The following is a 22,728-nucleotide window of genomic DNA, read 5'->3' as shown; positions in this document are numbered from 1 at the left end:
CGACCAGAATATAGCCAATGAGGTCCCTGTGTAGGCATGGCCTTCTCCTGAGGATTCTAGGAACTCCAGTATTTCCTCCTTGGAGGCGGGAGACATACATTCTCTTCTGCACTCCCTGCGAGACATCCCTGTGAAGACACATGGGGAGAGGCTGATGGAGCGAGACCTCTGGAGCCGGAAAAGCCCTACGGAGACCTCTGCCAGCACTGAGATGCTTCCACTGCCACAGGATTCACAAGACTTCCTACTCACTGGCCTGTGATCTTCCTGCATTCTGCAGCATTGCGTGTGTTGCGTGAGTCTGAAGAGGACTTTATAGATTGGCATTGGACATCTGGGCTAATATTGGACGTATGGACTTGCTCCGGACTGGGCTGGAATGTTTTCTTAATGTTCAATTAGTCTTGTATATAAAGCTCTTTCTTATATACATAAGAGTGTCTGTGGATTTGTTTCTCTAGTCTACCCAGACTAACAGAGGCCTCTAGAGGATTTCAGCGCTACCTGATCAAAACACAACTGGAAGCAAAAACTTGAAGTTCGCTTTTGTTAACTAAAGCGAGTGGTTAATTAAACAAACAAACAAACAAAAAAAAAAACAACAACCAAACTCACTGCCATTAAATCGATGCCGACTCGTAGTAACTTTCTAGGGCCGGGCAGAACTGCTGCTGTGAGTTCCTGAGACTCACCCTTTCTGGGAGTGGAAAGCCATCTCTCCTGAGTGGCTAATGATGGTCCTAAGTTATCCTTGCTTTTAAAATAAATCTGCATCTGGCGTATTTCAAACATTTTTAAAGGCTTTATGTGTCCGTGTGTCACTGGTTATTCTGAATATGTTACCTTCTTATCACACAGCCAAGAATTCACCTCAGTCCGCTGAATTCACGGATGCTGACTTCGCATGGTGCAACTGTGACACAATGCCTTTATGGATCCACTCCTTTGCCCGGCCCCACCTACAGCCAGTCCAGCCTTTCCATTGGAGACATTTGTGGAAATGAGCAAGGCCTGACCGTGCTCCAGGGGGAGGGGAGGGGAGTGTTAGCACTATTCAAAGGACTCTGTGCTGACTTGCTAACTTCCTCCTGTCCCTAAACCATGTACCAGGCCACCAAATTTTTATTGGTTGAAATAGGCTGGAATAGGCATACACATTTTATAGCAAGAAAATCTGACCTGAGAGTTCCAACTGTAGAGAAATACCCCTAGGGAAATGCCTAGTTCTGTAGAAACATCTACTAGGGCAATCACCCCCACCACTACAAGTCTGGAAAGTCCAGGCTTCCCGGGGCCGGGGTGGGAGGTGGGGTGTGGGGATAATTTAGAGGCATGTCAGGTGGAGAGAATGCAAATGATCAATGTACATTTGGTGTGACAACATGAACACAATTTACTAGCCAGTACATAACTACTTAAAGAGATGTCTCTGACACAATTGCTGAAGACAAAGTGGGTACATAAGCAAATGTGGTGAAGAAAGCTGATGGTGCCTGGCTATCAAAAGATATAGCGTCTGGGGTCTTAAAGGCTTGCAGGTAAACAAGCGGCCATTTGGCTCAGAAGCAACAAAGCCCACATGGAAGAAGCACACCAGCCTGTGCGATCACAAGGTGTCGAAGGGATCAAGTATCAGAGAACAAAAAATTATATCATTATAAATGAGGGTGAGTGCAGAGTGGAGACCCAAAGCCCATCTGTAGTCAACTGGACACCCCCTTACTGAAGGGTCAGGGGGAAGGAGACAAGCCAGTCAGGGTGTAGGGTATCACCGATGAAACATACAACTTTCCTCTAGTTCCTAAATGCTTCCACCCCCCACTATCATGATCCCAATTCTACCTTACAAATCTGGCTTGACCAGAGGATATACACTAGTACAGATAGGAACTGGAAACACAGGGAATCCAGGACAGATGACCACTTCAGGGCCAGTGGTGAGAGTGGCGATGCCTGGAGGGTGGAGGGAAGGTGGGCTAGAAATGGGGAACCAAATACAAGGATCTACCCATAACCTCCTCCCTGGGAGATGGATAACCAAAAAGTGGGTGAAGGGAGACTTTGGACAATGTAAGATATAATAAAATAATAATTTCTAAATTATCAAGGGTTCATGAGGGAAGGGGGGAGCAGGGAGGCAAAAAATGAGGAGCTGATTTCAAGGGCTCAAGTAGAAAGCAAATGTTTTGAGAAGGATGAGGGCAATGAATGTACAAATGTGCTTGACACATGGATGGATGGATGGATTGTGATAAGGATTGTATGAGCCCCCAATAAAATGATTTAAAAAAGAGAGAGAGATGTCTCCGCGTAGCCGAAGATGAGAGGATGGCATGCAGAAGTTAAACCCTTGCATGGAGTGGTGTTACTGAAAACACCATATTACTGTTGCACTGTTATGTTTCCTTTACAGTTTGCAACATTCCTTTTTCTTTTCATTTTTTAAACGGAGATCCTTTTTTGAGCCTAAAACAAAACAAAGACAAATCATCCAGAGGAGAGAAACTATCACCATGAGGCCGTAAAGGTGCTCAAAGATCATGGGCACATGGTGACTGACAGAAAACAAAAGAAATCATCACCGAACCCCAAATGCAAGCAGATCGACTCATCACCGTCTCACGCAGGACTACAGAAGGGGTTGGGGGGGCCATAGCTGGTTTACATAGACAGCGGTAAATGTAAAGGGGTGGCAGGGCTGCTCCTAGGACCCTTCAAACAGCTGCCCTCGAGGGGGGCAGGGCATGACTACTGACCATGGGTCCCATGCAGCACACCTCTGTCAAGCACTGAGGGCAGCCCAAGCAAATTCCCCCGAGGCAAGACTGCCCCTCCCTGGACTGGCCCAGAAAAATTGTCATCGTTCCATTGTATTCTCTCCTTGAGGGCAAAGTTTTCACATAGTTGGTTAAGAGTCAGAAGTTTTCACATAGCTGGTTAATGGTCAGAAGGAGCTTGACTGGCGGTTGAACTTACATCAAGACTCAAAATGGAGTTAGGTCTCTCATGGTAGACCCCAGTCTTCCATAGACGAAGTGCTTTAGAACTTAAGCTCCAATATATTTCCTCCACTTTGACTTTTATTAAAAATCCTTGGATCACACTTAGGTTGGTGTGCTTTCTTTCTTCTGCAAGAACTGGCTGATGGCATTTTCAGATGGCTGCTTGTTTTAAGACAAGCCTTTAGAACCCCAGACACTACCTTTTTTAAATTTCTTGAGAGCTGGGCACCATCTAATACCTTCACCACACTTTACTATAGCACCCCAGTCTTTGGTGAAAATTTTAGGTGGCTAAATATGGAGTGGGGCATCTTCGTAAGAACTACTTTCACTTTTAATTAGGCCAAACACTATAAGAACACTCAACTACTTCATAGACTGTATCTCTATCTCACACACACACACACACACACACACAAATACATATATGAATGGGCTTCGAAAGGTTCGTGGAAAAACGGGATTAAAAGATAATGGACTTTTTCCATAAACTTGCTAAAGCCTTCTCCATATATGGATTACTTCTTGGGCAGCACTATTAACTTCCTGAGAAAATTTTTTTCCAGTTCAGTTGTGACTCCAGACAGGCTCCAAAGCGGAGTTCTACCAACCTCGTCTCTGGGTTGTATGGAGACTTGCTTTACCCTTCTGTGTTAGCCTCTGAAAGTGCCGCAGCAACCTTAGAAGGGCCCAAGAAAGGGAGAGACTTCCTGAGAAATTATAATAGTCACATAATATTTGATAATTCTACTAGCATTAATTTAGCCATTAAAACCGTTTTTTAATAATACTAATGAGAAAAAATATAAAGGCAAATTTTGGGTAAAAGCACACAGAAGAGTTACACAAATGAATATGGCTGAAGTGTTAGAGCAAAACCACTTCAAATCTAACGAGGATTGGGCACAAAGCAATGATTTACCTCTTAGGGTTTTTTGAGATATAATTCACATACCATCCAATTCATCCATTTAAAGTACATCATTTAACAATCACAAGTTGAATAACCAAGCCCACAGTCAACATCAGAACATTTCCAGCACCAGAGAAGAAACCCGCATCCACCACAGCCATTCCTCCTCCGCCACACCACCGGTCCAGCAAACATTCATCTCGCTCTCTCTCGCTCACTCTCCATACACTTGCCTACTTTGGATATTTCATGTAAACAGAATGATATCACATGTGATCTTCTGTGTCTTTTACGGAATATCTTTTCAAGGCTCATTCATGCTGTGCTCGATTCCTTTCTGTTGCCACCTGCTCCATTGTGTGGGTATACTACACTTAAGGGACACCCTTTTCACCATAAAACACATTCTCTGGAATACAGAGGTTCAGAGAGCGCTCCAGCTGCTCTGGCTGACACCACCTACTTTGGATGGCTACAGGATGGAGCAAACTCAAAGCCAGCCAAACCCGCTGCCGTCAGTCAATTCTGACTCATAACAACTCTATAAGGACAGAGTAGAACTGCCCCTGTGGGCTTCTGAGACTGCAAATCTTTACAGGAGCAGAAATCCTCATCTTGTAACCACGGAGCAGCGGGGGGTTTCCAACTGCTGACCTTGTGGCTAGTGTGCTACCAGGGTTCCTGTGAAAGACAGGTTTAGGGTGCTAAATGCCTGACAGGTCTAGGACTACTGGGTCATAACTGGGACTGAAAGGCTGGCTAAGAGAGGCCAGACTAGAGTAAAAAGGGCCCCTGACCCAAAGAAGCTAGGCATGGAGTTGACAACCGGTACAGCCTGATAAGAGGGGAAGTGAAAGTGAGGGAGGATGTCTAGCTTCAGCAGGAGGAGGCAGAGCGTCGCTGGCACTGGGTAAGGGTATCCACAACAGAAAAGCCACAGAGGTCTTTACTTGAAGACCTGCTTCCCAGAAGACGGAGCTGGGTGGGTCTACATGTAGGGCTGGTCTCCAAAGAGCGGGCCTGGAGGCATGAAAAGCCTGGGACACTTGTATTGTCTTAATTAGTATTCTCTGCTTTATCTCTAGGTTCTAATATCCATTGCAAAGGCTACACAGAACTCACAGTTCATATGCATGATCCAATGGTGTATTAAGAACGTTTATGTTTATTATCCGACCCCACACCTCAGCGTACCCCCAGTGAAGCACTTTCACTGGCTAGATCAGGTGCTCTGATGGGCACCAGAGAAGAGAGCTAGCACGGTGAGTCAGTCTGTCAACATGTGGCAGCTAGAACGAGAATGAATGCCATAGGAACGGCCTCTGCTGACCTGGAGAAATGCCAAAAGACTTGCTTTCCACGCCCTCCCCAGGTCCATCTCGCTCTCAGTCCCATGGGCTCAGCCGGGGGTGTCGTGCCTCAAGGAGCAGCAACTAGGCTTCATTTCTAAGAAGTTGCTTTGACAGCAGTTTGGTAAGACAGAACCAACTCCGCCGGCAGAACTCCCAGCTAACCGTGGCTGCCTCTTGCCTGGCCCAATGATGCCATCCGTCCAGAAGAAGCAAAGCTCTCTGGAAGCCAGTGCCTCCCATCCCCGGGAGCAAGCTCCTCAAGCTCCTGCGAATGCATCACCTTCGAGTGAGGGGCAGGAAAGGCAGGCCGTCATGTCACCATCCAAGTCCAGGGTGCCTGGGTAAGTCAATAGCCCAGCACTGAACCCTCTGCACCACCATGGACCCTTCAACTCACTTTTTCTGGGAGAGATTAAAATCAAAGTAGCCATGAGAGATCATCTACCACCTCCACCCCCTTCAGGCCCAGCCAGAAGCATTAATTGCCAAGTTCAATTAGAAACAAGGAAACAACAGATGCTGGTGAGGGGTCCGGGAGTTTGGAACTGTCCTGCAGTGCCAGTGGGACTGTAAAATGGGGCAACCACTGTGGAAAATGGGGTGAGGCTTTCTTGGGAAATGGTAATAGAAATACTGTGTGATCCAGCACTCGCCCACCACCATCAGCTCCATTCTGACTCACAGTCACCTTCTATGGATTTTCTCAGACTATACATCCTGATGAGAGCAGACAACTTCATTCTCTCCTGCTAAGTAGTTAACTGGATTTGAACTGCTGACCCTGTGGTTAACATCGCAACCCTTAACCCACAGCATCACCAGGAATCCTTTCCAGCAACCCCTACTGAGTATGAAAAGTACAGAATGAATCGCTAGGTGAGAACCCATGTTCACTGGGGCATCATTCACATTACCCGAAAGATGGGAACACCCATGCCCAACAAGGGATGGACAAAGCAAGGCGCACACACAAAATGGAATACGAAGCAACAGTAAAGAACATTGAGACGTCTCCAAAACAGCTCCCCAAAGGGAGGGACCTGGAGGACATATATTATGCTGAGCCACTCACAAGAGGACAAATGTTATATGAGACTACTGTCATGAAGAGTCAAGAAAAGGTTTACAAACAGGAAGAAACCTTGATGGGGGAAAGTGGGAAAATTACTACTATTACTAAATAGACAAGTATTAACTTGGGTGAAGGGAAAGGCAATCAAGAATGAGGGGGAGATCACCATGACCAAGGCAAAGGAAGACACTAGAAGGGCCACAAGGGATGATGGCAACCAAGGTGAATATTGCCACACACACAGTCGTGCAGCAACAGTAATAACAAATGATCATGCACAAGCAGGTACACAGGTAGTTGTGCGAGCTGAACACATGGGTTACACCCACAAATACACGGGTTTGGTAGAGGTTTAAAACTACACATGCATGTGTATGTGCTGCAGGTATGTTCATGCCTGTATTAGGCATTCAGAGGGCAGAGTTATGAAAACATCACAGCCATAACCAAGCACCTTGGGAAAAATGAGTCACTGGGCTTTGGGGGCTTAAGGTAATAGTCTTGGGAGACATTTAGGTCAAGTTCACAAAGACAATAATTCGAAATTCTACTTTGATGAGAACCAACTGAGACCTTAAAAGTTGGCATGTGGCTATCTAAGATGCAGTATACACCTCTCCCCATCCGAGATGAAGAAGAGTGAAGAAAATGCAGAGACCCAAGGAAACAACTTGTCCCAGAGACTAGTGGGCCACACCAATCACAGCCTCCACTAGCCCGAGACCAGAAGAACTAGATGGTGCCCGGCCACCACTGCAGATTGCTCTGACCAAAATCACAAAAGAGGGTCTTGGACAGAGTGGGGGTGGGTGGGTGGGAGTAGACTGTAGAACAAAATTAAAAATCGAAAGCAAACAAATGAAACTAGACTTACTCGTCTGAACGCTCTGCTTTTGGCACCGTTCAAACTAAAACTAGTCCCACTTCCTGTCAGTCAAACAATAGACAGGCCTATCAAGTGACCAAGAACACCCGGGAGGGAAACACTCCTTAGGACAATCAGCCGCCCCGAACCAAAAGAGCAGTGAGTGCCCAACATACAGCTCCGGATGCAGAAGGGACAGGAAATCAGGACAAGTGGACGAGAGAGAGAGAGAGAGAGAGAGAGAGAGAGAGAGAGAGTTGAGGGGGGTGTTATGCAGGGGGGAAGTGGAAAGAAAGTTATGTGGAGTGGATTGCAACTAATGTCACAATACATGTATACATTGTTCGATGGAAGACTGATTTGCTCTGCAAACTTTCACCCAAACCACAATTTTGAGAAAACCACACAAGATTAGCATTACAGCGTCTGATGACTCACTTAGTTGTCCAACTTGCCCAAACTGGTTCTGGCTCTTCCATTGTCTGCCCTGACCAGCCACACAATCAAGCGCTTAGTGGGTCTTTTTTTTTCCTTTGGTGGTGGTGGTGGGGGGGGGGCGTTTCCAGGACAAACCAGAAAACCTGCTCGACAAATTCTAAAACAGCTATAACACTTCTTATATATTCAGCTAGGTAGCGTTCCGCACACCTCCGTCTGCTGCATTGTTTCCACGTGTGCTACTATTTATTGAGGAAATGTGTTGCCCAATACACATTTGCCTGAGCAGGGCGGCCAATGGATTTACCTTTCAACATTGATAAGACAGCATTGGGAATGGCTGCATTTGTACACAGACACCCTTCATATTCTTCAAAATGTGAAATCTGTCATCACATACACACACACACACACACACACACACACACACAACCTTTCACAGTCGTCCTTAGGCTGATACAAAAGCTCAGCTACCTCCCATTAGAGATGTATGTAAAGGCCTATCAAAATAGGATGTTACTACGTGTGTCCTGAAAGTTAGCTAAGACCGTTTGCCAAAGGGTATGCATGTAGTAATAGTTATCCAAGGCTTCAAAACAAGTAGAAATCCAATGAACCGCCTTTGCTAGTGTTGGGTGTGATCAAGTCAGCTCTGACTCACAGTGACACTTTGTACGGCAGAACAAAGCGCCGCCGGGTGCTGTGCCATCCCCAAGATAGTTGTGTTTGAGCCCATTGTTGTAGCCACTGTGTCAACCCATGACCTTGAAAGTCTCCCTCAAGGTCACAGTCCTTCAACCTTATCAAGCATGATGTTCTTCTCCAAGGACTGGCCTCTTCGGACAACATGTCCAAAGTGGATAAGCTGAAGTCCCACCACCCTCGAGTCTAAGGACCATTCAGGCTATATTTCCTCCAAGACAGAGGTGTGTATTCTCCTGGCAGTTCACCGAGCTTTCAATATGCTTCACCTGCAACCTAACTCACAAGCAGCATAGAAGGCTCCATGGTGAGACACAGGATTCTGTGGCCAGTGTATTTCCACAGACTAACACATACGTGGCCCTGGTGTATTCTACTTATGGCCCCATTCTCATGCCTCACACTGGTTATGTGTACTTTCTTTCTTTTCGTTCTCAGTACACTTTGCCAGCCTCAAAACACAAAACCAACCCCAGGGAGAAGTCCAAGCACACATGGGTGACACCAAGAGTTAGGGTTGACTGAGCCATAGTGGGTTAATTGATGCTGGAGTCGTGAAAGTAAAACTAAGAAAAAAATATATATATATATATTTTTTTTTTTCTTAGTTTTACAGATGAATCCTTTTTTTTCTCATAAATTAAGAAGCCTGGCAGGCTGGGTTTCTGGGGTGGAGGGAGGCCTTCACCCTCATGATTTGGAGATGAATCACAATCACATTCGCATAATTAATATTGTTCCTCACTACATCCTTCCATAATAGTGCTGCCTTAAAAGTTACCTCTTAACAAGCACATGGCTGGTTGCTATGCAGTCTGAAGCTTTAACTCATATGAGCAGACAGGTGCTATTGCTCTCTAGGCTCTGAAGACAGCCACTCCCCCTTACCTGCCCCTGTACTGGTGTTACTCCTCCGATGAATTCAGGGACCATTAGGGTTAAGATACTGCCCACTTTGTTATCTATGTGGTTACCTGTAATTATAAGTCTCTGTTGGAAATACATTCTCTCTCCCTGCAATGGCCTGGCTCCTGAAATCATGACTGCGAAGGTGAGCCCTTGCATGCTTTCTCTCTTTTAATTTGGACCCATTTGGTTGTGGGGGCTGGAACCCCACAGACATGGAGTACACCATGTCCCTCTGAAGTCCCATGGCAGAGAGGGGTGCAGATCTTACTACTGTGCAAGAGAACTCAAAAGGCACTGCCATTGAGTGGATTCCGAGTCATAGTGTCCCTGAAGCTTCCAAGACTGTAACTCTTAATGGATTAGAAAGCCCCGTCTCTCTCCTGTGGAGTGGCTGGTAGTTTTGAACTACTGACCTTGCAGTTAGCAGGCCAACGGGTAACCCACTATTCCACCAGGGAGGGCAATATAAAATGATCAAAAAGACGGTAAAAAAGCCCCAAAGCTCAGTCTGACACTCCCTGGCAGAAGCCTCGACAGGAAATGCAACAGTGAACCCAGGGAGGTGGTAGTGACCGTCTGAAACAAGCCCTTGTCTGCCCTTGGCATTCCTGGTCGCACACAGGGGCTAATGGAAAGCTGGGGCGGGGGGGGGTTAAGTTCACACAGAGGTCCCTGGGAGAAAGGTCCGGGTGACCTACTTTCCAAAGGTCAGTGTCATGAGAAGCACAGTGCCCCTGGGCCACAGACAGACAGGGTCACCATGAGTCAGACCGCCTCCGCTAAAACACCTTTTTTGGGTTTTGTCTGTAACACGTTGGCCTACTAACCACAAGGTCAGCAGTTGAAATCCCATCAGCTGCTTCATGGGGGTGGGGGAGGGCATGAGGGGGAGAGAAAACTTTCTACTCCCATAAAGCACTTCAGTCTCAGACACCCACAGGGGCAGTTCTATTTTGCCCTCAAAGGTCTCTGTGAGTTGGAAATCGACTGGCTAGCAGGGAGTTTTTGTTTTGATTCGTTGGTGAATGCCCCGGAGTAAATTTCCACTCCCGGCTGGTCCACGTGACAGAAGGGAACTGTCCGGTTTTGCCCCAGCTTTGAGCAGCCAACACTTTAGTTCACAGCCGGGTGCTTCACTGTCGGGGTACCAGGGCTCCTTCCCTTCTCTTAGGGTGTGACCAGAACTAACTCCCGGAGACCTCGCTGAAGCAAGGCTCAGAAAGACATCCTGTGCCTCTCAGCTGCATCCGCCTCTGGCTTAGCTTTCTGCCTCTTCTGGGGGAAGGAGCAGTCCAGCACCCGCTCCACCCTGGCAGAGTGCTCCGATCCGGGTTGGCTTTCCTGGGACTCGGGGTTGCGTGAGGTCAGAGCCAGCAGGGAATTAGCCTACTGTGCTGGATTCCTGAGTGCTGACTCCGCCACAAAGTGAATGTGCCCGAGTGAACAGTGAGGGCAGTGCCCAGCGCACTTCATTGGCTGAGAAGACCTGGTCTCTCCCCTGGGCGGAAAAGGATGATGGCAGCGTTTGTACAAATATGCTTGGTACAGTAGATATATCGATGGTGGTAAGAGCTGTATGAGCCCCCAGTAAAAGGACTCAAAAAAAGTTGTAAGGGTCCCCAATAAAATTATCTTTAAAAACAAAAAACATTAGCGAAGGGGCCTGGTAAGGGAGCGAGAAGGAAAATGGGCCCACGATTAAAGTGCACATGCGCTCACCTGAAGCATTTGGCTTATGAAAGAGCAGGATAAGAAGGGATGCAATGAGATTCTAGTAAATCCTTAGTCAGGAAAAGGCAACATGTTAGTAAATGAGGAGGGGAAAAGGGTCCAGTGTGAGGACGGGAGACAAAGCAGACTGGAGCGTGGATGCTGACGGAATACACAGCTTCAAGAGTCCTGGGATGGGAGGAACCCTGAAAGATCACTCATGGCTGCCACGTGGGGATCCTGGGATCTTCACAGAGCAGGCAGGGAAAACAGGAGAATCCCTGGTGGCACCGTGGGTAAAGTGCTTGGCTGCTAACAGGACCGTTGACGGTTCGAATCCACCTGCTTCTTCTTGGGACACAGACGAGGCAAGGCTGCCTGCTTGCATCCAAATCCCCAGCTGTGGCAGCCCTGTGGGGCAGTTCTACTCTGTCACATGAACACCCCAGGAGTTGAAAGTGGACTGGGCAGCATCTAGCAACAATGCTACCTGATTTTACTTTATTTCTGTTTTATTTCATCTAGGTTGGCTCTCCTTTTGGAATAGCCAAGTAGGTCCAGAGTGACCCAGGACAGGCCTGGTCTTTAGCCTTTGTCCTGGAGGGAGAAGTTAGGAATACTACCCCTCACTCTCAGCCCTGCCCTTTCTTGGAGTTGATAAGCTCAAAAGCCCACTGGATACAACCTTGACATTGCTCCGGAGCCCGCTCCTCAGTCAAGCTGTCTGCACTGGCTTCCAGGCTTGGCCTAAGTCACCCGACCTGCCCGGCCAGAGTGGAAGGAGTTCCTGGTTTCTCCTGAGGGGCTGGGGATGGTACAAATAGCGACAATTTTCAGTTCTTTCTTCCTGGGCTACACAGGGGATCCCCCTGGCTCCTCCAAGAACCAGGGGGAGAGAGTGAGACGAGGTGGGAGGGTGGGGATGGCAGTGGCCTGCAGTTGGTTGGGTGACCAGGGGAATGAGTGGACCTTGAGACCAATGAGTCCCCATGTTCTGCTCCTGGATCCCCCAAACATTTGATGATCCCAGGTTGTTCCATTTCTATAAAAACAGACGGTGATGCCTGTCCTTGGATGGGGCAAAAACGTGCTGGGCATCTAACCACAAGGACGGCAGTGGGAACCTCACCCAGACACACCCCAGGAGAAAGGCCTGGCACAGCCTTTGAAACACCATGGCACCCTTCTGCCCTGCATGCAGGGGCAACGCTGGTGGCAGCTGCTTTATTCTGTAAGGCTGACTCAATGTTGAGAATGTAATCCTCGTCAAGTGCCTGCTACCCAGGGGGCACTCCATCGTGAGAGCCGCCATTGCAGGGATGATGGATAGATAGGAAGGGGAATTCCACCCCCCCCCAACCAAACCACCCCTCCCCCCGGCCACCGTGCCTGACACCCCCTCAGCAGAGGGACCTACAGGTGCATTTGAAAGTGTCTGCAGGTGACCTCTGGGGTCACATCTGCTACAGCCCTGTCCCAGGCATGTATCCTGGGGGTACAATGATTAAACAGAAACACGATGGGGGCATTTTCAAGGAGGCACCACAAATCATGAGCAAGGTGAACGTTTCATCTTTCTTCCCACCTAAAGGGATGGCTGTATTTGTTCCCTGGGGGAGGGGAGTCCTGTGTCCTAGACACTCCCTGAAGGGCCAGGAAAGAAGCCCCAAGCACCTGTGATGTTCCACATGCAGCCACAGAGCCCGAGTCCATTCCTAGTCCGCTCTGGATGCCCCAGCCTCGCAGGTCTCTGAGAAGCGTGGACTCACCTGTCCTAGCCCCAAACTGCAGGGCACAGGCAGGCAGAGTGGGTGCTTCTGTCACCTGCCCACTTTGGCCAAGGATGCAGACCTCTCAAGGGCTGTGTGGGTGGAGGGAGTGTTCCAGGCCCTACAGGGGAGCGTCTCTCATCCCTTCAGGAAAGCCACGCTCTACCACTCAAGTTGTGGGGTGGTTAAGAAACAGCTATAAATATTCATGGTCCCGGATTATGGAAAACATCTGCTTAGATGAACTGGGTGCAGGCTGTAGATTCGTTCTGTGCCATCTCTGGCCTCCGTGTCTCTTCCAGAAACCTAGAGGCATTTTCTGCACCAGCCCTCCACAGAAGGAGCCCCAGGTGGCGGAGAGAACTAACCTGAGTTGGCAAACAAGAATCCGCTGTTCTGCTTGGAGAGTGGTGGGTGAGTGGGTTGGAAATGGGGAACTGATTACAAGGATCCATATGTGACCTCCTCCCTGGGAGATGGACGGCAGAGAAGGGGGGGAAGGGAGACTCCGGATAGGGCAAGATATGACAAAATAACAATGTATAAATTACCAAAGGCACATGAGGGAGGGGGGAGCAGGGAGGAAGGGGGGAAAAAAAGAGGACCTGATGCAAAGGGCTTAAGTGGAGAGCAAATCCTTTGAGAATGATTGGGGCAGGGAATGTGCGGATGTGCTTTATACAATTGATGTATGTATATGTATGGATTGTGATAAGAGTTGTATGAGCCCCTAATAAAATGTAAAAAAAGAAAAGGAAAAAAAAAGAAAATGATTAGGGAAAAGGATGTACAGATGTGCTTTATACAATTGATGTATGTATATGTATGGATTGTGACAGGAGTTGTATGAGCCCCTAATAAAATGTTAAAAAAAAAAAAAAAGAATCCGCTGTTCAAATCCTCTAGGCCCTCTGCTGCACAAAGATGAGGCAGCTGTCTGCCTCCCTAAGGACTTCATGTCTCAGAAACCCAGAAGGCAGGTCAGTCAAGCCTGTCCTACACAGTCGGAATCCACTCCATCAACTACTTTTGCTGGTGGTGGTTGTTGTTGGAGTGGTGGTGGTGGTGGTTGGGGGTGAGGTGTGTGTGCGCGCCCTTCTCGGCCACATGGGGGCAAGCAAGCCTTGGATGCAGGGCCTCTGGCTTGCTTCCTCCTCAGCAAGTAAGGCCCACCTTGGGCCTGGCAGAGGAGGAGGGCTTGGGCAGAGAGGCGCTAGCTACAGGGCGATTCTACTCTTGGCCCGCTGCCACCGAAGCAGTGACTCAGGCTGAACAGCCTTGGGTGTTTCAACACTGTGTGAGTGCTGACCTGAAAGTTTTCCCTCACTTTCTAAGCACTTTCCAAGTGCCTTGCCGCAGGCACCAGTTACCTAGTTGTGTGTGTGTGTGTGTGTGTGTGTGTGTGTTGGTAGGGGGGTGGAGTGGAGGGAGAAGGGAGGGTATTGGCATACAAACTAGCCTCTAAGGCACTCTGGTTGCAGAGTAGGTGGTAGGAGACTAACCACACGGTCTGCACATTCAAAACCCACCAACTCCGAAGGAGAAAGATAGGGCTGTCTACACCCATCAAGCGTTACAGAAGAGGGCAAATAACAGACATGGGGGTGAAGGGAGACAACAGACCGTGTAAGATATGCAATAATAACAATAGATAATTGGTCAAGGATTCAGGAGGGTGGGAGGGGAGGGGAGGGAGAGGAAGAAAGAGGAGCCGATACCAAGGGCTCACATAGAAAATGTTTTGGAAATGACGATGGCAACATATGTACAAATATGTGTGTTACAATCGATGTATCGAATGTTGTAAGAGCTGTAAGAACCCCCAATAAAATGACTTTTAAAAAAAGAAGACTTACAGCTTCCTCTAAACCCACAGGGGAAGTTCTACCCTGTGCGACAGAGTTGCCATGAGTTGGCATTACTTGATGGCAGTGAGTTCGGTATTGGATTAGGGAAGTGAATAGGCTGTCACAAGTCAGGATCAGCGAATGTTAAGGATTGTCCTTGGTCTCCTTAGCCAGCAGTCAAGTCTCTTTCCAGCTCTTAGTCACTCGGCCACATGGTCTCTTCGACTTTGCCTCCATGGGCCAAGAAGCCAGCCCACCTGTCACTTTGTCCTACCAATCCATAGTCTTAGGCCGGACCAGAAGAAGGTCCTCCATCATTCCAGCACCGCTCCTGGAATCTCTCTGCATCTGGTCTCAGCAGTCTACACCACTTCAGACAGTGTGGTAGTTACAGAACTCTGGTGTCAACTTCATTGAGACTATTCAGAGTGAAGGGGTGGAGTTTAGTCGGTCAATCAGGCCAAACTCATTTGGAGGTGCTAGGGAGATAAATAGCTCACTGCAGGTGGGACACACACATTCTCCCCGTGAGACGTTCCTGCTGACAAGCCACATGGAGCCACGCTGATAAAGCCAGAGTTCTAGAGCTGGTGGAGCCACTTAGAGACCCACCCAACACTGAGATGCTTCTACCACCACTGGATCCACAAAACTTCCCACCCACTGGCCTGTGATCTTCCTGCACTTGGCGTCATTGCATGTGTTGTGTGAGTCTAAAGAGTAATTTACAGACTAGTTTGAACAGATGGGCTAATATTGAACTTAGGGACTTGATCTGGACTGGGCTGGGATGTTTTCTTAATGTACAATGACTCTTTATAGAAAGCTCTCATACACCTGCGTGTCTGTGAAGTTGTTTCTCTAGTCTACCCGGACTAAAACACACAAAGACCTTCAATGTGCTCCGCCAAGGACCTGGGGCTTCTCTCCTGTGTGCTGCTGAAAGATGACTGACTCAGCCTGGTAGCCAGAGGCTGGGAGTGACCACTGACCAATCCCCTCTGTTAGCGTTACACATGCCCTTATTTGCACAGTCACACAATCACCTGGTCAGAGTGACAGATCCTCGGAGGTGCCCGAGTGGTGTGGCGGGTCAGCCGGGGGCCGCTTAGGGCAGTCTGAGACCACCAACATTGGTATGACTATCTTTATGACTTTTGAGTAAGCAAGGCATTCTTAAAGAAAACAAAATTTAAAAAAAGCACTCATCGTAAAGAAAAGAAGTTTTAACAGATTCGACTACATTAAAATAGACTACTTCTGCTCTGCTTTTCTGCCCAAAGCCACCCATAGTGAGGCAAAGGGAACATCCCCCTCCCCCCCTACTCCCACACCCCCCACCGGGAAGAAGCTCTGTGAACTGGGCCCATACATATAGGAAGGCTTCTACACATCAGAGAGTATAACAGAAAACATGGCCCACTGCACAACAGAAGAAACCCAAGTAGCCCGTGCAAGTATTGGCCCTCTGGGGAAACGCAAAGGGACACCACACCACAATGAGGCGCTCGCGCACTCAGCAGAGGAGCACAGCAGGCTAAGAACACCAGCACTAAGTCCAGCTGGGCGCTGGCACAACCAGAACACCCTGCAGGCATCTACACGGCGCTGTCTCCCAGCGCCGAGCGCCTGCAGCTCGTCACCCAAGACGTCTTACTCCTTCCTTCCTACGCAGCAGCACCTGTGTGCACACTCGTTCATCACAGGACACCCCTGGATGCTCATCGCAACGGTGCCGCTGCTCGCCGGGACGTGGAAGTCACCTCATACTCACAGGTAATGGAATAGGTAGAGAGGTCTTGGTATCGCCCCACCCCCCCAGTGGAATACTGCAGAACAATGAGAACAGGCATATTGTAAACAACACACACGCACACACAAACCACAGAAGGATCTCATAAACATACCACTGAATGAAAGAAACCAGACACAAACGCATGTGTATCATGAGTCCATTTAAAGGTCAGAACTCAACAACACTAATCTACACCCTTGGAAGTCAAGAAGAGGGCGGTAGCCACTAGGCCAGCGGTTTTCAACCTGTGGGTTGCGACCCCTTTGGGGGTCGAATGACCCTTTCACAGGGGTCGCCCGATCCATAACAGCAGCAAAATGACAGTGATGAAGTAGCAATGAAACTAACTTTATGGTTGGGGGGTCAGTACCACATGAGGAACTGTATGAAAGTGTCGCAGCATTAAGAAGGTTGGGAACCACTGCTGGCAATGAGGGGGTTTCTAGGAAGCTGTCCCTGTTCTATTTCTTCATTTGGACACTGGTCGCCTGATGAATTTGCTTTGCAAAAATGTCATGGGCTGTACAGGTAGACGAGGAGCCCTGGCCACGCCATGAGCTGCCCGGCTGCTAACCAAAAGGTCAGTGTTCTGGGTGTTCCTCACTGTGGCAAGTACTCATGTTATAAAATGTGTCAGTTTAATTCTTTTTAAGTGATTTCAGGGCATTCATGGGATCCCCAACGTTGTACAGCCATCACCACCATCTGTTCCTGCAAGTTTCTATCACCCCCAGTGGAAACTTAGTGGTCAAAGGAGAAAACGCCTCCTGGTCTCTCTCTCACTAAGCATTTGCCTGTGCTAGAGGTCCTTACAAGTGGAATAATATAATGCATGTCCTTTTATGTCCGACTCAGGGCACTTAGCGGGATATTTTCAAGGCCCGGTGATATCACGGTGTGCATCAGGGCTTCATTTTTCTTTAGCCCGCCATATGCATGTACCACCTTTTGCTTCTCCATTCGACAGGCTGCGCTTTAGGTATCAAGTGCCCTCTGACAGAAAGATCACCCTGGGATGGCGTTAACAAACAGAAATGTATCCTCTCACGGTGGAGGTGGCTCGATGTCCAGGTTCAGAGCACTGGCTCCAGGGGAAGTCTTTCCCTATTGGCTCTGAGGGATGGTCTTTGTCATCAACCTCTCCGTGTGTCAGTCTGGGGAGACTAGAGAAAGAAATTCATATGTGTATAAGAAAGAGCTTTATATACAAGAGCAATTGAATATTGAGAAAACGTCCCAGCCCAGTCCAGATCAAGTCCACATGTCCGATATTAGCCCACATGTCCAATACCAGTCTGTAAATTCCTCTTCAGACTCACACAAGACATGCAATGACACCAAGTGCAGGAAGATCACAGGCCAGTGGGTAGAAAGTCTTGTGGATCCAGTGACAGTGCAAGCATCTTAGTGCTGGCGTGGGTCTCCATGTGGCTCCTCCAGCTCCAGGACTCTGACTGCCATCAGCATAACTCCATGTGGCTTGTCAACAGGAATGTCTTGCAGGGAGCCCAGCAGAGAGTGTATCTGGCCTCCAGTGAGCTATAGATCCCTTAGCATCCCCAAATGAGATCATCAAGCTGCAACCTGATTGGCAGGATAAGCGGTACCCCTTCACTTTAACAGTCTCCATTTGGCCATCTGATATGCTTCTCCTTTGTACTGTAAATGGTCACCTCCCTGATGTTAATGAATGAGACTATGAAGGAGGCAGGATGTGATGACAAGATGAGGTTATTTTAAGCCCATCTCTGTTGTGATATAAAAGGGCTTAAACAAATAAGTGGAGTTCAGAGGGACCTCCTGCCACCAAGAAAGGAAAGTCCGGGGCAGAACATGTCCTTTGCACCTGGATTCATGCATCAAGAAACCTGTAGACCCAGGCTTTGGCAGTTACATAGTCTGGTGTCAACTTGAGGGTATTAAGAAGCCCTGGTGCTGCTATCAAGAAAGCTTTAGATCAAGGTTGGTGGTTCAAGGCCAACGGCTGCCCCTCAGGAGAAAGATGAGGCTGTCTGTGAGTGGGGGTGAGGGAGAAGAGAACAACCACAGGCCTTATTTTGAAGGCCCTCACAATGGAGGGGAGGCACAGGAAGGCAATGATTCACCTGCGAACATCTTCAACTGGGCCGCACGGCTCCCCCAGCACTCTTTGGTACCTCAGATGAAAGCTGACACATAGCTCCTTCTTCATGGTCCCATCCCGATGAGCAGCATATTTATAGCATGTGTTATATAAGTTCATCTGTCCAAGTCTGTTGACTGTGGGGTGGGGGGGGAGGGCTTGCCTGATGTTCATTCACTGGTGGCTGGCCCGCGTGGTGGGATGACGGGCCAATCACGCCGCGTCTGTAAATAGCCTGCCCGAGGAGGGTGGCTGGGAATAGCTGCCGAGATGAAGGCAGCATTTGTATTTGGCATACCAGGGCTAAATCCATCCCTTCTAAAACGGGAAAGCAAAGGAACACACCATCCCAAAGGAAACTGCGAGCGAGGCACGTGGAAAGGGCTGCTCCGCCCACAGCCAGCACAAGACAAGCAGCCCACCTCCAAGACAGGTGGAGCTAAGTGGGCCCGGAGAAGGCCCGGACACCCCGCTGAGGCGGAGCTACTGAAACAGAGCCTTCAACCCCTGCCTAGGAGCCGGCCCCAGCTGGGCCAGCTTGTATGAGATCCCCCAGCTGAAGGCCTTTCTAGGAAAAACGCTCATCAATAGGTGGGCGGGAGGCCAGAAAAGCCCTGCCCTTGCCCCATCTCTGCCATCACCTCCTGCAGTTCTAAGAAAGATGCTTCACCCTTCTGGCATCAGCATCTTCCTGTGAACCACACATCTGCCCGACCTTCTGTACCCGGGTCCACGGGTGGCACAAACATCTTGTGCTTGGCTTTTCACCAGAAGGCTGGCAGCTTGACTCCACCCAGAGGCGCTGATGGGGAAAGGCTGGCGACCTGCTTCTGTAAGGTCACAGCCATTGAGAAGCCCGTAACTCAGAGTTCTCCTACCACACGCAGCGTCAACCAGGAGCCAGAATCGCCTTGGCGGTGGCCATGAATTCGATACACAGGACTGGCCAAGGGCTGCAATGGAACCATGCCCACGTCCAGAGACATATATGGTGGTGGTCAGAGTTTGTTGTGTACTTGGACCAAAATTCATGGGCAGATGCCTCAAGCAGAATTGGTCCAGGTCCCTGGAGCTAAGCCACCTACTTTGAGAAGTCATTAATATGGACCAAGTGCTTCTAGAACCAGTAATGGATAGCATCAGAGACTAGAGCTGCTCGCAGGGAGGTTGGAGGGGACCCTCAAAGTTGAGAACTTGGGCGCTAGGGCATTCCAAAAGACCCTCCAAAGGCCAGGCTGCCTTCCCCAGGTCCTGGGCTCATCAGCAGGCAAATCTACCATCATTTTGCTCCATCAGCATCACCTGGTCCACACCACAATCCCCTCCCAGACAACAGTCAGCTGAAGGCCAACCTGTGGTAGGAAGACTACCCAGACTTCTGCAGCCAGGAATGACCCCACAGGAGAGAGAACCACCCCTGTGAGTTTCCCAGACTGTAACTCCTTATGGGAGTAGAAAGCCTCATTTTTCTCCCACAAAGCAGCTGGTGGTTTCGAACTGCTGACTTTGTGGTCAGCAGTCCAATGAGTAACCACTGGGCCACCAGGGCTCCTCATTAGCCATTAGGGAGAGGCAATTCAGCATCTTTGTGAGATGCCACTTGAGACCCATGGCGTGGCTCTACGGAACAACTACTGCCAAACAGACACTAATAAGCACTGGTTGGTAAGGACGTGGAGACGTTGGTGGTGGGGTTATGAAACAGTACTCCCATGGTGTCCAGCAGGTAGATTGTTCCTCAATAATGGAGACAAAGAAGTAACATCTGACCTCACAACTGGACTCCTAGAATTTTAAAAGGATTGAGAACAGGTAATCAAACAAATGTTTGTCAGCTTATGTTCATTGCAGCCTGATTCCAAAGTAGCCATAAGATGGAAACAACCCAGGAACAGATGAATGGATAAACCAAATGTGGTATGTCCACACGACAGAATATTGCTCAACCATAAACCAGGAACGGAGCACTGACACATGCTGCCCCCGGATGAGCCTCAACCACGTTGTGCTAGGGAAAAACCGTAGTCAGACCAGAAAGCATATTATGAGAGACACTTAGGGAACCCAGTAAAGAGATCCATCAAAACAGAACATACAGTTTCTCTTAGCAGTGACCAACATATTCTAAAGTTGAATGTGGAGATGGTTGCTTCTACCTGGGGATATTCTAAACCACAAGTGCAAATTGTATCTCAATACAAACAAAAACTCAATCGCCATGGAGTTGTGTATCCTTATGGAAGTCAACTGTCTCAATTTTCTTCCAAGGAGCGGCTGATGGACTCCAACTACTGACCTCGCAGTTAGAAGACAAACTCATAAATGACCACACTATCAGGGCTCCTGTATTGCAGCAGAGTGTTTTTAAAAGACAAGCCCTGCCCACACTGCCCAGCTTCACCTGCCTGCCCTACCCACATTGCCCAGCTTCACCTGCCTGCCCTGCCCACACTGCCCAGCTTCACCTGCCTGCCCTTCCCTGGTGCTCCTCAGCCCCCATGCTTAGCCTTAGTTGCCATAGGCCTCAAGATCGTCCCCAGGTCCCCGGCTCCGAGGGGTGGCCATGCCCCAGTGGCAGGTGAGCCGTGAGTTGTCCAGGGCTGTTTCTCTCTGCACAGTCGAGACTTGGTTTGGGTAACCTGCCCATGCCCTTCACCTGAACCAGTAACCAATCACTGTGCAGTTGACACCAACTCCTGGAATTCCATGTGACTTCAGCATAGACTGGGCTCCGCCAGGGCCCCGTGGCTATGACACTGCCCCCCCACCCCCCAAAGCCGATTGATCCCAAGGCCTTTCTTTCAGGGTGTCCAGTCTGGTGGGTACACACCTCCAATCATTCCATTTAAGCTCAAGGGCTTAACTGTTTGCCTGCCCAGGGGCTCTCCACAAATCCGTCCTCAATCCAAATTCTCTGGAACGGGTTTTGCTGCCGCCAAGACAGACTAAAGCTCTCGCCTTCTCAACACGGTGTTTGCCTGTGCTGAGCAGCTCCAGCGTTTACCGTTTGTCAAGCACTCTTGATGGCTGGTTAAGCCCTTTCAGCAAAACAGCAACCCCGTGAAATGGAGCAGGGAGCCCTCCTGTTATTTCCCCCGATGACTAAGTATCCATCCCCAGGCCCCTGCTAGCAAGTGGCAGAGCCTAGATGCCCCCTGGCTCAGCAGCCAGCCGCCCCCCCCCCCCCGTTCCCCTGCTTCCCCTGAACACCCACAGATCCTGCAGGAAGGCTGCCTGTCAACCAGCAGATGCCCAGGATCCTTGTTTTCGGAATGTCTCCCAGCCTTCCGGTCCTCATCTTCCAATTTCAGAACAACGGGCCTGGTCAAGGTGACCTGAGGATTTCTTTCTCCTGGCTCTGCAGGTATTTGCCTTACCTCTCCCCAAACCAATGCATGCCTTTGTTACAAAGACCAGGGAATAAACAACTAAGTGGCCAGACCAGGGAAGAAGAGTCATCTCTGCTGGCGTGCCTTGCCCACAAGGGGTGGTTTCTTTGGCAGCTCCAGACAGGAGAAGGGAGAACGCAGCCCAAGCACCAGGTCCACTGGTTTTCTGGGAGGCAGTACCTTCAGTGGGAGCTCTCGTGTTCTCTCTTCCCTTCAACATCTCTAAAGAACCTAAAACCCAAACCCATCCAGGTACTGATGAGCTGAGTCTGACTCCTGCTGGTCCCAGGGACTGTGCCACCCCAGGGGGTTTCCACTCCGTGACCTGTTGGAAGCATATGGCCAGGCCTTTCTTCTTGGGCCCCTCTGGTGAGTTTGAACCACCCACCTTGTGGCTCGCTGTTGAACATTTATCTGCCTGTGCCACCCAAGGAACCTCGGACACAGCATACTCCTGTATCAGTGTTGACTTATCTGGCCACTCAAAACATCAAATAACCAACCCTCCTTTCTCCCTCCCTTTAAAAACACCTGGCCTACCTCTCCGATAAGGATCTAGTGTTCCGAATACATAAAGACCTCTTAGCACAAGAGCACAATTCACCAACTGCAACCAAGACCTAAAACTAAACAGTTGAGAAAAAACAAACAAACCACACGAATGCACCAGAGAACATTCAGCGTGGTGTGGGTCAGTGTCTTTCCACTGGCTCCTACATTCCAAATTCGAGCCAACCACTTCAGTCACCTTTGCTCAGGTCCTCCCCAAAGAGGTGTGGTAAAGCACTCGCCTCTCCCACTGTGGTTCTGAACTCAGGTGGGAATGGGCTTGTTGTTCCCGTG

General features: G+C 49.2%; 1 protein-coding gene and 2 non-coding genes across 4 annotated transcripts in view; all 3 read right to left on the bottom strand.

Annotated features, from left to right (window-relative positions):
• PRKCE (protein kinase C epsilon) overlaps positions 1 to 22,728 on the bottom strand; it is a 564,512-nt gene that overhangs the window by 238,553 nt on the left and 303,231 nt on the right. The window lies entirely within an intron of this gene.
• On the bottom strand, positions 3,572 to 3,694 carry LOC142431242 (small nucleolar RNA SNORA26). The gene has a single exon (XR_012780778.1). It is a non-coding gene; the product is annotated as a small nucleolar RNA SNORA26 (small nucleolar RNA).
• Positions 7,757 to 7,819, bottom strand: LOC142431168 (U7 small nuclear RNA). The gene has a single exon (XR_012780722.1). It is a non-coding gene; the product is annotated as a U7 small nuclear RNA (small nuclear RNA).

Source organism: Tenrec ecaudatus, chromosome 17, assembly GCF_050624435.1.
Source record: "Tenrec ecaudatus isolate mTenEca1 chromosome 17, mTenEca1.hap1, whole genome shotgun sequence".
Taxonomy (NCBI): domain Eukaryota; kingdom Metazoa; phylum Chordata; class Mammalia; order Afrosoricida; family Tenrecidae; genus Tenrec; species Tenrec ecaudatus.
This window is presented reverse-complemented; position numbering and strand designations above follow the sequence as displayed.